At 44.1% G+C, this 11,030-nt stretch overlaps 1 protein-coding gene across 1 annotated transcript in view; it reads right to left on the reverse strand.

Moving 5' to 3' along the window:
- SMARCA4 (SWI/SNF related BAF chromatin remodeling complex subunit ATPase 4) overlaps positions 1-10,696 on the reverse strand; it is a 91,648-nt gene extending 80,952 nt beyond the window's left edge. Inside the window, exon 1 of the mRNA XM_084835713.1 lies at positions 10,573-10,696. The gene's annotated coding sequence lies outside the window, so the exon portion shown is untranslated. The remainder of the gene's footprint in view (positions 1-10,572) is intronic.
- Between the last annotated feature and the right edge of the window lie 334 nt (positions 10,697-11,030).

The raw sequence follows: 11,030 nt of genomic DNA on the forward strand, positions 1-11,030 counted from the left end.
ATCTTCAAATAAGGTGCAAGCTCAATGGGATGTCCACATGTGTATACCAGTAGCCTGATGCCCATTTTGAACTACAAATACGGCTTCTGTGGGTACAGTGGATAGCAAAGAAGCAAGGAAAGGGGAATGCTTACCCCATCCACCATTCTCTGCTCCAAAACATTTTTCCAGTGGCTTTTCCTGATACAGGGCTTCATATGTGCATGAAAACTGCCCTTTGCAATCGAAATGGTCACCCTGAACCCATGGCTTGTTATGTACTCCGATGTGCACACAGAGCTTCCACAAGCCCAAGGGCCTTCCACTTCATGACAAGCACAATCCAGCCAGTAAAGGATTTCTAAAGTACCACTGTTTTCAATGCTGGGAGTGATTACACTGCCCCAATGAAAGCAACAGAAGATAAAAGTGCTTGATTTTAAAAGCTGGATCAAGCCCAGAGCTGCCCCTCCATTGGAGTGAATGAGGAAGCCTGCTCACAAGGGAATTGTACTGGCACATTAAGCAGCCTGCAGAATACTGGATCAAAAATAGCATCATAATACCTGAAAAGCTATACATAGAATCTCTTCAGATACTTCTTTTGTTTTGCCTATAGAATGCAATGAACCACGGACATGTATATCTTCAGCCTAGTGCTCCTCACAGCTGATCAACCTTGGCTGCCTTAGCAAATACACCCAAAGTCTGCAATTAGGTATAAAACTGCATATTACATAAATGTACTAAAGACTTCAGATGTTGACAATATCATGCAGCGTTACAAAATGGAACCTGCTGCATCAGAAAACGGATGCACATTTTGTGTGTTAAATTTGAATACTGTGGTACTACATTCTAAAATAACGATGTGACAGTTATTAATATAATCTAAAATAAAAGGCTACATTGCTAACTGAAAGGACTATGGAAACAGAAACTTGTTACCAAAAAAAGAAATCTCCTGTAGAATGAGTGGGGACACTAAATCAAGAACACCAAGCAATAGTGATGTTAGCCTATAACAGCAAAAAGACAAAGGACCAATTCAGACAAAATGGGAAACCAAGACTTCCGACTACATGCACAAGCTGCAGCATGCTAGAGGAGGAGACTGGAAGCATCCACTTCTGGTTTCGAACTAACCACAGCTCCCATTACATACAAACTTAGGAACAGTGGTTTGTTTAAACCAGGGGTAAGCAACTTGCAGCCCTCCAGATGTTGTGGCCTGCAAATCCCATCAGCCCTAATCAGCATAGCCAATAGTGAGGGCTGATGGAAGCTGTAGGCCAAAATATCTGGAGGGCCACAAGTTGCCCACCCTGGTTTAAACTCTCTAGTTAACTAACAAGCCAGAATCATAAACCACAATTTGCTCCTGAGCTGCTTGAACTAAATTAGGGGCAAATAACTTTTTTCTGTCAAGGCCCTAGAGCTGCCTTCTCTTGAGTGAGGTGTCACATGCCAGCAGCAAGTGGGACCCAAGCCTGAAGTATTTAGTTACAAAATAAAGAGTTTAAACAAACCACAGTGCCCTAAGTTCAAATGTAACAAAGAATTATGGTTAGTTTAAAAGCAGAAGTGAATGCTTCTGATCTCCTCCTCTAGCATGCAAAAAAAGAAGAGAGAAGCACCTGGAGGTAGGGAAAAAGCAAACCAAAGCTCACCATAGCTTGTGAACATGGCAGGAAGCTAGGGTTTCCCACTAAATGCAAACCAGCCAAAGAATCCTGTGGCGCCTTCAAAGCCAATTGGTATCATGAGCTTTTGGAGACCAGAGCAGATTAATCAAATCTACTAAAGTGACGAAAAATACATTCACACACTTGAGATGGAAGATATTAAGATAATACACATAAAACACTTTGAACACTTTGAATTTAAAGCAATGACTAAGGAAAACAGGAATACATCCTGATTCCTGGAATACAGCGTGTAATCTGCATTTGTCAGAGCATCGAGTATGAATGGGTGCAATTCAGACAAAGACAGGCCCACCACCAGCACTTAAAATGCAGGGACAACAATGCAAGGCTCATAAACACCACTGGCCTGCTTGCCTTTGGTGTGTAAGAGCCAAGCTACAGGCAACAGAAATGCCTCTTTGCATCTAACCTGCAGGGGCTTTTTTAATGCAAATTTCATCAGCTGTAGGGGAGGATTTAATTGATAGAATTTAAGCTGGCATGGAGGGGAAATATAACTCTTTTCTCTCCTGTGCTGTGGCCCTGAAGAAAATCCCTTTTCCAAATCTAGTATCTGCTGGGGAAGTAATTTTGCTCAGGGCCACAACACAGAAGAGGAAAAGGTTAAATTCCCCCTTCACACCTGCTATGATGCCATCAATTATCAGCAGCCCTGCCCCCCCAAGCTGATGCCAACTCTCTTTAAAGTTATTTTTCTTTTGCTCAAAAAAACACACAGATATACTGTGCATATGCCTTTTCTGAGGTAGTGTGCATGCCTTTTGTGGATTCATTTGCAAAGCTGCACTAATAAAGACAAGAAAATGCTAACTCTAGGAGTGTTTCTAGATGGTTGACTACTAGCACCACCACTCAGAAGGCATTGCGCAGTTATTCTGTCTTTTCCTCCTTAATGTATTTTTTCTGGTAAGACAGAAGACAGAAGAAGGGTCAGAAAACACAGAATGGCTACAAATTGAAGACATCTGGATCCCCAGTAAAATTCTGTGGATGAGGCAGAGCAATTGCATAATAAAAGCCTTGGTTCCTTTATCACAGGGACAGAGAACATGACCCCCCCCCCAAGATGTCCTTGGACTGCAACTCCCATCACACCTTGCCACTGGCTATGCAGGGTAGGGCTGATGGGAGTTGCAGTCCACCAACATCTGGCAGGCCCTATGTTCCCCATCACAAAAAGAGATTATGCTTCCTAAAACACAGGGCACAATCCTATACGTTTTTAGACAGAACAGAGTTTTAAAGGCCTTGTGCAGGCTAAACATGCATAGGATTGTGCCCTTAATGAATCAGGGGCAGGCAGCAGTACTGTGTGCTTCCTCTCCCTAGCCTCACGCATAAATTCCCCTAGCATCCCCCCTGCTGACTGATAAGGGTTACTGTCATTGGCTAATACTAAACTGGGATAGTTTTTCACCAAGCATTTGAGGTGGTCAGCTTAAAAGCAAACCCACAATTAATTATGGTTTTGATGAATTTGCACAACCCCGCAGCCTTCTCCCTCAACCAAGAAAAAAGGAATCTATCTGCATAGACTCAGAGGACCGTAATGACGGAAAGCAAAAAGTCTGAGAGAGAGATAAACAGAAACAAGAATTGTTCACAAAAACTGACAGGCTGTTGTATTTGTTGGTGTTCCAGGGAAAACTCTGTAGAAGACACTTTACCCCACACAGTCTGTTACAGAATTGTTGTTGTTGTTCTTCAAAATTAAGTCCCACTGAGTTCAATGGGACTTACTTCCATGTAACTGTGTGTAGGATTGCAGACTTAAAGTGCAATCCTATGCATGCTCAGATGGAAAAAAGTCCTACAATTCCCAGCATTCCCCAGCCATAAGGCTGCGGAATCCTGGGAGTTGTTGGACTTTTTCCATCTGAGCATCCATAGGATTGCACCCTTAAACACTTATTACACATCTTTTTAGTGTATACTTAGGACAATCTTTTTGGCCAAGTCTTTAGGTTGATTTCACTGTCCCTCCTGTGTCTCAGAGTTATTTTAGTTTGCTCTGGGGTTTAGTTCTACTTTATTTTATTAATATGTATATACCATATTGTTTTAAACTTGTGATTGTGAGCTAGCGGGTATGGGGAGATAGGAAACAAATGATTTTATAAATAAATATTTGAATGTTGGTCTCTACTGTCTACAAGTGAAAACACTCACAAGTTTGTATGCCTGCCTTTTTGAAACTGTAACAGGAAGAGTTATTTATGTAGGATTACGCCAAACAATAACCATTCACCAATGGAATGGAATGTTGGTGGAACCATTTCACTCTCCCTCCTGCAGCCCCCCGGGCACCACCCAAATCTGCTGTAGAGGGTTGTGGGTCTCGAGGGCTACAGCAGGGAGAGGAGGAAGGGGAAGTCCACTCTTGCACTGTTGGGTTTAAGCTATAGGCTATATCTACCATCCCTAAATTTATGCATACTCCAGTGCCAAACTCACAATATTTTGAATAAAATCCTGCTCAGAAGTTACTGGATGACCCTGAAAGATTTTCAGTTACCCAAAATTAATTGGATTTTAATTTAATATGGCTATTTTATTTATCTTTAAGGCACAATTCTATGCATGTTTAGACAGAAAAAACTCCTACAACTCTCAGCATTACCCAGGCAGTTATGCTGTGCTGGCTGGGGAATACTGGGAGTTGTAGGACTCTTTTCCGTCTAAACATACATAGGACTGCATCCTTAGTAAACTGAAGTGGCATACCATTGAAGTAGCATACCATGTAAATCTCTCATTTTCTTTTCTCAACAGCCAAAGACCATATGTGTCCATGTGTATGAGAAAGGTTTAATGTATTTGCCTTTTGAGCACAATCACCCCAAAATTACAACTGAAACACCTTAATTTAACTTGTATCTATTATGTTACTAAACTAATTTTATGAAACTTTAATGCATTTTTGGAATTGTAATATTTTCCACAGAAAAATATAGCAATAGAAAAGTTTTTATTACAATTTTGGAATTTTTTTTTGCAACACATCACTGAATCTCTTGGCCTAACTGATCTGACAATTTTGTTGGGAAAATAAAATTGAAAAAGAGGCAAAAAATATTGTAAACCACAGTGGCCTCTTGAGACCCTGCAGAGAAATATAGTCTCATATTGAACAAAGTATGGAACAAAATTAATACATGCCTAGATGTCATTCTTCCAACTGTGTCATCCTTTGCAACTGCATCACAGCGCAACATCAACTTTATGTGAGACAATTGCCCAGTTTCCACATAGAGATAAATCATGGTTTAACATTATGAGGATGAGCTGGAGCCTCAGGCTTCTGCACAGCTCCTCTTCCCTCTCCTCTTCCAGCACGGCACGGCTGTTAGATCAGAAGCTTCCACTTCTGTTTTATATTAACCATAGTTTAGCGATATGTCTGAACACTAAGCTGTGATTAATCTTAACTATGGTTAGTGAAAAAAAGCCAGCTTTATAAATGATGGTTTGAAGTTGGCTAGTTTCTATCCAGATAAAACTAACCACAGTTTGCAATTAGTGTAAAATGGAAGCGAAAGCTTCCGAACTCCTTCTTGTGACCTTGCCGGGGAGGTAGGGAAAAGTACAAGAGCTTGCTGCGGCTTGTCCCTGTTTGTGCGAACACAGCCTGTATTACTATGTATTATTTCTGAGCTAAGAGGATATTCATCTTGAAGTAAATATTGCAAATATTTCAATTTCCCCAAAAATTCCAGCCCAAAGAGCCAGTGACGAGTTGCTGGAGAGAAGACAACGGGAAAAAATCTAGAAGATAAAGTGTTCTTGGAAAAAGATGAAGGACAACAGTGACACAGAAGCAAATCCCTTTGGGGAAGACAGCAGGGAGAGATGCTGATGGAAGCATGTGAAGCGAGGGAGGGGGCACAAATAACAAGAGAAATGCTGTCGAGCGAAAAATACAATTTCCCCAAGAAAAGCAAGGGAAGGAAAAAAGAGCAGTGAGCAAAGAGAGATTGAAAGGAAAAGGACCTTGTCTGTGAGGGGAGTCAGAAGCTATGACAAGAATGCTCATGGGTCAGAAGGGCAGTGCACCTGCAGAGAAAGAAAGATGTGAAATACAGTTCCTAGGACCAGTGAGGTAGGTGCCCTGAGAACAGTCCCCCGAAAGAAGGCTGGATGTGCACATAGCTGGCACCAGAGGGTAATCAGATCAAGCAAATGCTGCAGCCGAGTGTCGGGTAAGGGACCTACAAAGCCTTTCACACTGTCATCATGAGAATGGCACAAGCTATTCATTTGTTCTGTTTCATTTTATTAATATTTGTTATATATTGTTTTTAACGTGATTGTGAGCTAGCTTGGGATTGGATGTGTGGGGCCTCCTACCTCCTCAACTGTCTGGTGCCAAGTAAATCATGCCCCCTATTCCTCTGTACATAAAAAGGACTTCAGAGGACAGTAGTGGGGCATTCTCACTTCATGCTAGCTTCCCAGAGAAGTTGGAAGCAGCACCAGTGTGTCAAGCTAGAAGCACAACATAAAGTGACAGGTCTTGTGCGTGTATAAACAAACCAACTCCTCTACTCTGGAATGGAGGAGCACTACTACAGCGAACAGCACTTCAAGGAATATCAAAGCAGCACAGGAGAAACTCATACTGTTTCTGACATACTTGGAAGCTCTATACAGACAACTCATCCTCAAATGAGGTTGGGGTTTCTATTTCATGTCAGGCTTCCAGAAGAGCAAAGCCAAGAGAGAAACTAATGCTACTTCTGGCCTTTCCAGGCATCTTGCACAAAGGAGGGATTGCATTCTTCCAGAGTCTTCTGGGAGAATGTGAGAACTGTCACGTGAACCAGATGAGTGCTTGTGGGAAAGAAGATAAAGAGATGAAAAGCAGCAGAAGGGAGGAATAAGAGATTGGGTTTTGGGGAAGGGTGAAGAAAATCGGGACAGAAAGAGCCTCCATCTCTTGCCCATTACAGGGGGGCTGGAGACAGGTTTAACACTTATTTAAGGAATGTATGCATCACCTTTCATTAAAAAACAACAACACAGATTCCAAGGCAGTTTACAAAAAACATCAGTAAAGTATTACATAAACACATATTGTCCAACAGCCTCCATAATTCTGGAGTTGGCCCATGGGAACAAAGGACAACAGGAATGCTAAGCACAGGCACTCCATGTGAAAAGATGTGAAGGAAGAATAGAGTGGAGATGGGTTTGGACAATACTGGGAAGATAGGCCATGAGCCAACAAGTGGTGCAAAAAGTAAGGCTACTAGTGACCATAACTACCAAAACAAGGTGTTGGGAGTGAGGGAGGAAACAGGGAATTGCTCTTCAGCGAGAAACAGCAGGGAAGTGATGGAGGGGCAACATTAGGGGTTACTGGAGGAAAGACCAGGTTGGAGGGACATATGGGGATAAGAGAGAGGCCGGTTCACATGGCACATGCCAAACATGATTTGCATAATCATCACCTGGCCCCAGCTGATCATGTCATCTGAACCTGGGCAGCATGGCTTAAGCAAGGGAGAAAGGGGAAGATATACCCAACTGAATGCAGAGTTCCAGAGAATAGCAAGGAGAGACAAGAAGGCCTTCTTAAATGAACAATGCAAAGAAATCGAGGAAAACAACAGAATGGGAAAGACTAGAGATCTCTTCAAGAAAATCGGAGATCTCAAGGGAACGTTTTGTGCAAAGACGGGCATGATAAAGGACAAAGAAGGCAGGGACCTAACAGAAGCAGATGAGATTAAGAAGAGGTGGCAAGAATACACAGAAGAACTATACAGGAAAGATCTGAATGTCCCTGATAGCCATGATAGTGCGGTCACTGAACTTGAGCCGGACATCCTCGACAGTGAAGTCAAGTAGGCCTTAGGAAGCATTAGTAACAACAAAGCTAGCGGAGATGACAGTATTCCAGCCGAGCTATTTAAAATCCTAAAAGATGATGCTGTTAAAGTGCTGCATTCAATATGCCAACAAATCTGGAACACTCAACAGTGGCCACAAGACTGGAAAAGGTCAGTTTACATTCCAATTCCAAAGAAGGGCAACGCCAAAGAGTGTTCAAACTACCGCACAATTGCACTCATTTCACATGCCAGCAAGGTGATGCTCAAAATCCTACAAGCTAGGCTTCAGCAGTATGCGAACCGAGAACTACCGGAAGTACAAGCTGGGTTTAGAAGAGGCAGAGGAACTAGAGATCAAATCGCCAACATTCGCTGCATCATGGAGAAAGCACGAGAATTCCAGAAAAATGTCTATTTCTGCTTCATTGACTACGCTAAAGCCTTTGATTGTGTGGATCACAACAAACTGTGGCAAATTCTTAAAGTGATGGGAGTACCAGACCACCTTACCTGTCTCCTGAGAAACCTGTACGAGCGTCAAGAAGCAACAGTAAGAACCAGAGATGGAACAACCGATTGGTTCAAAATTGGGAAAGGAGTACGACAAGGCTGCATATTGTCACCCTGCTTATTTAACTTATATGCAGAGTACATCATGAGAAATGCCGGGTTGGATGAATCACAGGTCGGAATTAAGATTGCTGGGAGAATTATCAACAACCTCCGATATGCAGACGATACCACCCTAATGGCAGAAAGCGAAGAGGATCTCAAGAGCCTCTTGTTGAGGGTGAAAGAGGAGAGTGCAAAAGCTGGTTTGAAACTCAACATTAAAAAAACGAAGATCATGGCATCTGGCCCCATCACTTCCTGGCATATAGAAGGGGAAGAAATGGAAGCAGTGACAGATTTTACTTTCTTGGGCTCCAAGATCACCGCAGACGGTGACTGTAGCCATGAAATTAAAAGACGCTTGCTCCTTTGGAGGAAAGCTATGGCAAACCTAGACAGCATAGTAAGAAGCAGAGACATCACCTTGCCGACAAAGGTCCGTCTAATCAAAGCTATGGTTTTCCCAGTAGTAATGTATGGCTGTGAGAGCTGGACTATAAGGAAGGCTGAGCGCCGAAGAATTGATGCTTTCGAACTGTGGTGCTGGAGAAGACTCTTACGAGTCCCCTGGACTGCAAGGAGGTCAAATCAGTCCATCCTAAAGGAAATCAACCCTGAGTGCTCATTGGAAGGACAGATAATGAAGCTGAAGCTCAAATATTTTGGCCACCTAATGTGAAGAGAAAACTCCCTGGAAAAGACCCTGATACTGGGAAAGACTGAAGGCAAAAGGAGAAGGGGACGGCAGAGGATGAGATGGCTAGATAGCATCACGGATGCAATGAATATGAACTTGAGCACGCTCCGGGAGAGAGCGCAGGACAGGAAGGCCTGGCGTGCTATGGTCCATGGGGTCACGAAGAGTCGGACACGACTGAACGACTGAACAACAACAACACAAACAAACCTCAAATAATCCTACAATACCTCATGGGTTATTTGATGATTGTTTAACCCTCCAACAGGTCATGCCGCTCAGTTTCAGATGACAGGATAAGCCACGGCCAGGTAGTGACCATACAAATTTCACCTGACACGCACTGAGGCTCACAAGAAGCCATGGTGGCTTGTTTTGGTAATGCGAGCTGGGTCAAGAGGCATGCTGTAGTGCAGGGTGATCTGACTTCAGTGCTGTATGGTCTAGTTTAAACAATGCAAGACTAGAATTCTCATGGTCTACCAATGTGTTCTAAATATACAAAGCAAGAGGGCATATAATTGGGATCTGTTAACACATAAAGCATAATGAAAGCTGTGTTAAGCGCTCCCGGTGCTTAACACCAGGAGTGCTTAACATTCTTGTTGAAGAGCAGAATATGGCTGGATCAGATAAAGGTCTGCTTAGTCGAACAATCCCAGCATCCAGCAAGCACTAACTAGGTGGTCCATTAGAAACTGGCTAGTGGCATACTGGAAGAGTACAATCCACCTTTCCCCCATTACTAGTGAAATCAATGGGTGTGAAGATGGTAAGAAAAGGAGCAAGCACTGTCCCAGGAGATGTTGGCCTGAAGTGATAGGCACTTGGCTATAGAAGGAGATGACGGGAAGAAGCCACAATGAGTTGGTAGGTGAAAGGGATGAGGAGAGTAACAGAAGAAGGGGCTTCCTGACAGGGGATGGGCAATGTCAGGGGAAAGTCTGTTTAGGTTGGGTTTTGGCTCTGTACAAAGGGGAAAGGGTTTAATACAAGTTAACATGATAGAATTTTTATTCTGATTTTTACCTTTTGTTACTTTAACCCAAGTCTTTGAGATATAAACAACACATTGCTCTGAAATGGTTTTGAAAGTTTCAGACATTTAATGTCATGAATGGAAAAACAGATTTTCAATGTACCCATTGTAATATAACACACAATTTATGGTAAACTAGTCATGCGTGCCCACCCCCCCCAATCCATTTAGTTGTAGAGCTTATTAATAGTTATGCATCAGAGCTCTGGATAAAGAAATAAGTTGAGAAAACTCAGAGAGTTGGAGAAGCATATGATAAATAATAAATGAATGAATTAAGCCGTAAATGGGGAATCGCTGGAAAGTACCTTGATCCCCCTAGCTTGAGATATCAGTAAAAAGGATGCTTTTTTTTTTTTTAAGGTATGCTAAAAAGGATGGTGGGGTGTGATGAGGTATGCTGCGGGGAGGGGCCTCTCGGGCCTGGGGGGGCGGTGAGAGGAAGGGATGCTGAAGGAGGGGGGAGGGTCGCAGGGAGGCGGAGACACACACGCCTTTATTTTCTTACCCTCGCAGCCGAGCCCGCAGGTGAGGCTCCGGCCGTGGGGGAAATAGCAGCGCACCCCCCACCCCGGCCAGCACACGGCGTTCCACCTTCGGCGATCGCCCCCCCGCACCCCACCTCCCGATCCCTGCTCGCTCGTTCACACTCATTCATTCAGCCACGCGCGTGCGCGATCAACATCCCCCCCCTTTTCTTACCGTGCCGGTCCCCGCCAGCCGGGCGGCCCGAGATCTCTAGGGCGGGTGGGGGGAACAAAGGAGGAGCCGCCGCCGCCGCGCGTGTGAAAGAGATGCTCTCGCTCCCCCCTCCTCCCCGCTGCGCGCCCCCGCGGGAGGCAGCACTACAGAGCGCGCGCGCGCGCGCTCCTAGCAGGCTCGACGGGTTCTCTCTTTCTCTGTCACGCGTGCGCGCGCGCTCCTAACCGTCTAGACGCGGCGAGGGGGCGCTCGCGCGCGGGCGCGCCTAAACCGGCCAATCTTTTCTACCAATAGAAGAGCCTTTCCCTAACAGACCTCTCGAGTCGCAACGCCAGCTTCCTTCCATAGGAAGTCAATCAGAGGAAAGAAAGGGTGAGGGGAAACCACTTTGGAGAATTACGCTTTCAGATAATGGCCAATAGCTAGCCGTCTCGCATTCCTATTCCCCGCCTTCTTCC

This window comes from Heloderma suspectum, chromosome 2 (genome assembly GCF_057233095.1).
Source record: "Heloderma suspectum isolate Gila_16-S chromosome 2, 16-S_ref, whole genome shotgun sequence".
In the NCBI taxonomy this organism is placed as follows: domain Eukaryota; kingdom Metazoa; phylum Chordata; class Lepidosauria; order Squamata; family Helodermatidae; genus Heloderma; species Heloderma suspectum.